The sequence below is a fragment of the Thamnophis elegans genome, chromosome 13 (genome assembly GCF_009769535.1).
Source record: "Thamnophis elegans isolate rThaEle1 chromosome 13, rThaEle1.pri, whole genome shotgun sequence".
Classification (NCBI taxonomy): domain Eukaryota; kingdom Metazoa; phylum Chordata; class Lepidosauria; order Squamata; family Colubridae; genus Thamnophis; species Thamnophis elegans.
This window is the reverse complement of record NC_045553.1, coordinates 35,521,442-35,530,154: the sequence shown is the minus strand read 5'-3', so window position 1 is coordinate 35,530,154 and position 8,713 is coordinate 35,521,442.

The following is an 8,713-nucleotide window of genomic DNA, read 5'->3' as shown; positions in this document are numbered from 1 at the left end:
AGATTGGGTTAATGCCACATGCAAAGCTGCAAACACTGTAAGTCCCATAATGACTTGATGTGTCAAGATCAACACACCATCAGAATTTGTTGAAGCTCATCTGTCATGTCAGTGGCCACTAATGAGGAATCATCAGAATAGTCATATAAGGTTTGTAGAGCCATACATTTTCCTTGCTTTATATTATCTAAGTTCCGATGAACTATATAACATAGGCACATTACAAAAAAGCCTTTGGTTATGTCAGTTTCTTATTCCCTGATGGGATTACAGCTCTCAGAATTCCAGGAATTGTTGGCTCAAAATATCTGGACGGCATCAGGTTGCAGGAACCTGTAATATTCTAAAGATTCCAGGGATATAAAATGAACTCAATATGTGCTGCTGTTTTCCACCATGCCCTAATGAGGAGGCCAGTGGCAAATTGCGTATCTTTCAAAGGTCTCAAAGTCAATACTTGGCATCTCTGTTTAAGGCATCCCAAATAATATGGCTGGCATGATCTGTCTGATAGCATATGAGGCTCTTGAAGCACTACCTATTAAGAAAGTATTGAATTGCTAACAAGTATCTCAAATCAAAAGACACAAGTCCTTAATAAAGTTAACTGGGTTATGGTGTAGTGATGAGGCTCTCCTGTTTTTGTTATTTCCATCTGGATCTTGCCTTTCTACCAAAAGACCGCCCCAGATGACTAACACCTTGCTCTTCTCCTTTCCCTGGTGCCAAGCTCCAGCATATATAGCACCATACAGGTTGTGTTCAGACATTGTACTAAGCTACACTTTTAATAAAGCCAAAGCCAAAACCTAACAAATCATTGTTTGGTATAACACAACCTCTGAGGCATCTTTTTATAGATGTTTTATAGATGCAACTGTTTGCAAAGTTGCTAAAACTATAATGCCTTCTAGAATAGGGTGGACATGTGATACCAAAACAAGACATTTGAATAAACTACACAAGCTAATGTATATGCCTAAAGGCAAAGCAAAAAACAAAGAGAAAATGTATAGAGTGAAGTATAGTAATATGGCAGTTTTTGATAATGGGGAAGATGAGCTGTGAGCCCACTGATATTTATTACTTGGTTCAGTTGATCCAATTTTCTGATCTTGCACATAGATTGAACCATTAAATAACAATTTAGGTTAGGGTGAGTATAGCATGTTAAATTAAAGTTCGGTTGGCTACTTTGTGGTTCAGACCGTTGTGTAAACATAGCCACCATAGCTTGGCTTGTTGTGCAGACAACACAACTGAGATACATAGTGGTCCACCTTCTGAAGTCATATCACACCATAGTCACGTGTGATATAGCTCCAAGGACTTGATTTAAAGTGAATTTCAAGGGCTCCCTTGGTCAACCTTCCTGCAAGTAACTTCTCAGGAATTCCACATTATGAGGCAGCAGAAAGCAGAGGTGCAAATCATGCCCTGGGCTGGACATATAACATGGTTACAGATGTTTACTTTATTTCTTAAAATATCCATATTCTTTTCTGGAACAAAACTGTGTTTATTTTTTAGTTTATAAAGCAGCAGAAACTATTCATGTAGTCACAATAGCAGTCTGACTTGATTTGAAATATAAAACAGGCTATAGAATAATATGACTAATAAACTATATCTTGTTTGTACTTTGATTTTATCAGGAAAGCCAAGAGAATTCTAAAAATGGACTGGTAACTGAGAAGGGGAAAATAAATTTTATTGTGGTTTTGGCTTAACGTGAATGAATCCAGCCATTGTGGCTTGTAAATTATTTTTAAGACCTAATGTAAACAGGCAAACCACAGTTAAGCAAACCATGGCTTAGCACATGTGAATTGTACCCTTGAAGACCTGATTAATGCGTCGTAAGTAATATAAATTAACAAATGTTCTTACAAAAGCTGGTGACACAAAAAGCATCAGCTAACCACTCTTATGGGAGAGTTTAATTGTTCCCCAGTCCTATAAAAAGGCAAAGCATTAGGAATGTGAATCTTTTCAAAACTCTTTTGTCAGCCAGAAGAATGTGTTTTAACAGCCTTTGGAGCAAATTTGTCTGCCATTTATGAGAAGCTGGAGACTTTCCCAAACAACAACCAAAAAACCCTTGGCCATTTGCAAACTTAAGACCAGATGGGCTCTCTCACTATCACACCATCTTAGCATCTCAAGTGAGCAAGGTGTAAATGATGCCTTGTATGGCAGGCATTGTGTTGGTCAGGAGGTCTATAATTACCCAGATAAGAAGTGGGGGTGGGTGGGATAGAAGCAAGTATCTTAGAGTTCTTGAAAATTACATCCATATTTCCATTCTTTCCAAGAGTGGGTTCAATGAACTGATGGAATTACAGAATCTTGAATTTGCCATCCCCTTTGCAGGTGGGCTTTGCATTCTGGGCATATAAATTCTAAGATCTAACCAAGGATGTTGGGTGTAGAATGCAACCTGTCTTCTCAGAATGCTTCTTACAAATATAACTGTAGGGTTATTTCAGATCTGGCATCTATAGTTGGAGAAAGATCCACATTATGTAATTTTAAAAATCATTGAGAACTAATAGAATTTTTTTTTAAAGTTCCTTATTTCCACAACTTTTCCAGCATGCCTAGGAAGCTGCCTAATACTACCAAGACCATTCTTTTAACCTGGGACATTACAAACCAGAATAAAATCCCAATTCCTTGGATGGAATTCCCAAGGAAACTTCTAAAACCTGCCTCTGTATTGTAATATGTAATGCAACAGATGGAATGCCAGGAGAATAAATATACGGTAACTACGTTCAGCTGATTCAATTTTAATTTGATTTAAATTAAAGTAATTTTACTTATTTTTTCCTGATTCCATCTTCTTCTTGAATCTGATCATGCCTATTTTGGAGAAATACATACCTCAGTGTACCATTCAAATACTGGCCTCAATTACCAGCAACAATTCTCCAACCTCTGATATAGATCTCTTAGGTTTCTCTTTCCCATTATTAACAGAAAAGGATAAGTGTTAGAGCAAAGTACATATTTGACATACAGAAAGTCCAGGTTCAATCTTCAGCTTAACAGCTTCAGGCATGGTTTGGAAAGATTCCAGACAATCATTTCTAATGGATATTTTTACATAATAAAATTAAGTCACATATCACATATTGTATGATGTAATATGGTTTGTTCATGAACCCTGCCAATGGTGATTTATTCACTACATCATAGTTAACCAAAACATAGTTTTAATGTGATATATGAGCCTAGCTAAATATCTCCTGCTTTCTTGCTCATTTCATACATTTGAAAGTTCCTATCTAGTCCTTCCAATTCTGAGCACTTGGCCCTTGTAATCAGTATAAACATGTACCATTTATACCAATACAATGAAAACTGCAGTTCACATTCTCAATCTTTTTTTGTCTTCTACTCTCTCTCTTTGCTCTTTTATGCTAGTGAACTGGTGGCTTTGGATCCGACTCCTGTTTTGTGAACTCTGTCCAGAGACCAACTAATTGCATTTCTAAATCAAGTGAACCGCTTTGGGCTAGAAATACTGTTGATCTATTTTCCTTAGTGGGTATTTCTCAAAGGGGAATTTATCTTTCTGCAGAGAGGATTCTCACAGCTGGACAACCTATTAGGAAGCTTGCAAGGCCTCTGCTAGCCCTGGAGAACTTTAAGAATTTGTTGCTTAGGAATAACAACATTGTCATGCATGTTCCCCAGTTGAATATGCAAGAATTTTTTCAAAGCCTATGACTACTCAAAATAGAGTCACTTAGAGATAGCTACGTACTGAAGGGTCTGTAAGAAAACGCCCAGTTTAATTTGTACCACAGACCCATTTCTAATAGAGGTAGTCCTTGAGTGTCTACCATAATGGAGCCTGCCCCTCGTGGTCGTAACTCATGATGGTCATAAGACACGCCCTCCATATGACTGGCCTGATTATATGACTTTTTGCAGTGCTTGTTAAATGAATGCTGTGGTCGTTAAATGAACTAATGGTTGGCTCTGGGCCGGTTTTGCCGAAAACCGGAAGGAAATGCCAGCCTTCAGCAAAAACATTATAAAATGTGGTCACATGACCACAGGATGCTGCAAACGGGGGGGGGGGCAGTTTGTCAGTTGTTGGAACTTTGAATCTGCATCCTGTCCTCGGGGGTTCCACCACAAAACTGCGGTAGACAAAAGCGCGGTCAACGAAAGCGCGTATGTGACGTCATCACAGCGCGACGAAAAAGATCAAAAAATGTAAAAATAAAGCGAAAACCTTACCCTAACCCCCCCAAACCTAACCCTAAACCTAACCCTAACCCTAACCCTAACCCTAAACCTAACCCTTAACCTAACGAAAAACCTAACGCTAACCCTTAACCTAACGCTAAACGTAACGCTAACGCTCTAAACCTAACCCTAACCCTAACCCTTAACCTAACCCTAACCCTTAACCTAACCCTTACCTTTATGTGAATCGGCTTGCTGTAATTTAATTTTTATTTCAATTTTTCGATCTTTTTCGTCGCGCTGCGATGACGTCACATACGCACTTTCGTTGACCGCGCTTTTGTGGAACGCGGTTTTGACGGGTCACGGTCCTCGGGAAGATCTGTTTTCACTTCAAATGGACACTAAGTGACCAGTCACATTTTGACTCCTATACTCCACATTATCTTCTCTTGTTTTCTCCGTTTAAGACGTATTCACACAGTACTGGAAACCTACCAGTTTATCAAGTAATTCTTCCCCCACTGAAGAACTCCAGGGATGATTCTGTAGGAGGAGGTAGTCATTTTATTATCTCCCTTTTATTGAAAAGCGATTGATCAAATCTCTTTTCAATAATAATGAGATTGTGAAATGATTTAGAGAGATTTAAATTTAAAGATTTAGAGGGAAACATACTATCCACCCACAATGAATGACCGTTCTCAGATTTATGTTTCATTAATTTATGTGTAAAGCAGAATTATCTGGATGGGAATTATTTTTATCTGCTTTTAACCCAACACCTTTTTTTTAATGAATTAAGTATTGTTTTGCCCACTATTGGTAAAGCTAAAACACTGTTGTGGGAATTATAGCATTGCAGTTAATCCAGGAAAAGTTAGGTAGATTTTCCGAAATGCAGAAGCTGATAGTGTTAAGAATGAGAGGATTAAATGAATGTTTACAGTCAAGGTTATTCCCTCTAGCCTATGGAAATGCTTGTGTTTTGGTTCAAAATTGAATGCAAAGGTGAAATTACAAGGATAAGGTATTGTTAGCCTGCTGATATTTGAAAGTTTTTAGTACTAATACCCACCTTCGGTTCCTGGTGCCAGAGAATACCATCTCAAAATGCAAACCTTTTAAATGGAGACTCCAGGATGTGCTGTTGTCAGGATCTGAAGTAGCAAAGTAATGTGCAGTTCAAAATTTAATTCTTCAACCAGCTGTGCTTTCAGATCATGCTAATTTCTGGAACTAGAAATTTACTACTGTTTATCATTTTGCAGTGGCAGTAGAAAGCGGGTCAGGCTGCAGTCCATTTTACACTTTGCACTATGATTTGCTTAACAGCAGTTTATTAAATAAACCACAGTGGGATCCACTGAGGAACAAATTGTGGTTTGCAGACCACAATGGCTGGGTTCACAAGTCCTAACCCCAAGCCAAGCCAAGCCAAGCACGTGACTGCTTAGCATGTTACCAAGAGCGCAATTTTTCCTGTAGTTGAGAAGGAAAGAACAGGACGAATGCATCAGCAAGGCAACACAACAAAATATTTCATACCACTAACATAGCACTCACCAAAGGTAAGAACATCACGTTAAGCCACAAATTTGAAATCCAGTTGGTGAGGTTCATGCATTGCTCCAACACATAAATCAGCCTTTACAAACAGCAAGTGTCTTAACCTAAGCACCACTCAGTGGCTTAACACAATGTAAACTATGGTCCCAAATCATTCTTCCCATGCTCCATTCTTTCCTTAAGAGGCCATCCTTTTACTTAGAATAGGCTCTGGAGGGGGAGTGTGTGTGTGTGTGTGTTTGTGTGTTGATTTCTTGCAAGAGGGTTGCATCTTTGCAGCTGTGGCTTATGGGAGGCCAGTGCATCTGGCTCAGCCCATCACTATGATGGAAATCGTGTCGAAGTCAGAGGATTCTGCCTTCTGTGACCCTGGTCCAAACAATTTGGCTGGCCCCTCTCTGTCTGAGTTGGACTTTGTCCTTTTTCCTCCCACTTATAATTTGCTGGCTGAAAGAATCTTTTTTTAAACTAGAAAACATGGTAGGTAACCTCAATTCTGACAGTGGTCACTCCAAGGTTCTTGGCTTCACCACAATGACTAAAGTAAATACTGTCTTGCTACTCTTAAATCTGTGCTATTTTCACTTTGGCGGGGGAAAAGCAAGAGGAGCAATTGTGCCACCTTGTGGAGACTCAGACACCTGAAGTTGCTAGTGAATGCAGAGAGGAGCATAGAGCATCTTCCCTATTATCTACTGCAACAGGCATCCCCAAATCTCGGTCCATGGACCGGCACCGGGCCACAGCATGCCAGCAATTGGGCCAGGCAAACAAGAGAAGCCCCATCCACAGGATGCAGGCAGCGTGCACCCCCTCCAGACTGGAAAAATCTATCGGGTCCCTGGTGCCCAAAACGTTGAGTGCCACTATATTAGAGGCACAACCAGAGCCATTTTAGTACTAATAATAATGTCTCCTAAATAAGGAAACAACATTCTGTTTAACCAAAAATAGTTAGAAAAGCTCTGTTAATTCTTAAGAGTTTGCGTGTGCTGTTTTCTCCTCTATGTAGGAAGATGGGAGATAGGCCACTGAAATAGAAACAAAAGCATGTCCTGCTTGATTGGGTGACGATAATTAATGCTTATAACCCTAATGCTAGATTTGCCCATTGGGGGAGTGTTTCTCAACCGCAGCAACTTGCATGGATTTCAACTCCCAGAATTTCCAGGCCAATATGCATTTGGATCCCTTACTCTTTTTACCTAGGAAAGGCATTTGGGATTTTCAGGCATCATATGTGATTTAGCCACACATCACAATGCAGGCCACAATGCAGGGTAATTTGACAAAATGTTTCTACAGATAGTCCTCAACTTGCAACCACAAATGGGGCCAGAATTTCCATTGCGAAATAGGACAGCTGTTAAGTGAGTTGCCTCTGTGTTTACAACCTTCTTTATCATAGCAATCAAGTGACTTACTGCAGTGAATCCAGTGTTAAGTGAATTGACTTTGCTTGTTGGAAACCAGATGGGGGTCACAAATAGCGACTATGGGATGTAGCCACTGTTGTAAATACACGTCTGTTGCCAAGTGCCTGAATTTTGATCATGTGACCTTGGGGGGGAGGGGTGCTGCAACAGTCATAAATGTGAGGACTAATTGTAAGTAACTTTTTTCAGTGCCTTAGAGTGGTCATTAAATGAAAGGTTGTAAATTGAGGATTACTCGTATAGTTGGGCACCAGAAACTCCCAAGTTGAGTGCCTTAACATCTCTTTGCTCCCATCTAAACATAGTTTTGAGGCCTGGAAGCTACTGTATAGCCATAGACTCAAATTAAAGCAGCAAACAAGAATATGTACTTTTTTAAAAAAAATCATTACAATTATTCCACAAAGCAGAAATGACTTTTCCCCATTTATTTATTTATTATCTGAGCAGCACATATAATCATTCAGTTAGTACAGGGAACAAAAACCAGCAGCAGTTTTGACAGCTTACACAGTCTATTATGGCATTAACAAATTGTTTACCTAAAATGTCTCAAGACTTTATCCTGCTGGAGAGAAAATGCTGGATCCAGTTCTTCCTTGCCTTGCAAGCTTTGAAATATTATTTTCGAAGGAGTATTTTAAAAATAAAGTATTTGAAAAGCACAAAAAAATGGCATGAATGTGGTTTTGCACTTAAATCAGCCCATCCAAGGTTATTAGATAAATATTATTTACCAGCTCGCACTTTGGTTTAAGTCTTGACTCACTTGACCAAGATTTATTAAGCAACCTCAATATTCACAGGCGTAAAATAAAATCTTTGTACTGCAAATAATCGGAGGATCCACGAATTGAAAGCAAAGATGTTTACTGTCCCTTTGCTGCCATCACTCGGTGCTCAGTTTTTTCTGATGCCCAGATATGGGAAATAAACCCATGTTTACCCACTGCAATGTTTTGGTTTATGTGCAGGCAAAGCCCAATCAGAGTGTACAGGTAGTCCTGGAGCCCAACATTTCTGAGACAGCTAAGTGAGTTTTGTCTCATTCTATGGCCTTTCCACGGTTGTTAAGTGATTCACTGCAATTATTAAATTAGTAACACGGTTGTTAAGTGAATCTGGCTTCCCAGTTGATTTTACTGGTCAGAAAGGGACAAAGGGTAAATCACACGGCCCTGGGACCCTGCAACCGACATCATGAATATGAGTCAGTTGCCAAGTACGTGAATTTGGATCCCGTGGCCATAGGGACGCTGGTGAAAAACGGTCATGTCACCCTGTTTTATTTTTTTTCACCGCAGTTGCAACTTTGGACGATCGCTAAATGAATCGTGGCAAGCCGAGCATTAGCGAGATCGCATTCCGCCGCCGTCTATGAATGAACCCAACCTTACCTGCCCGCGAAAGCAACCGGCGCGCTCCCCTTCCCTCCCAAGCTTCGGCCCCAGGCAGCCACGCGCGCTCTCGTGGCCGGGCCCGGGTGGCTGCGCGCGAGCCCTCCC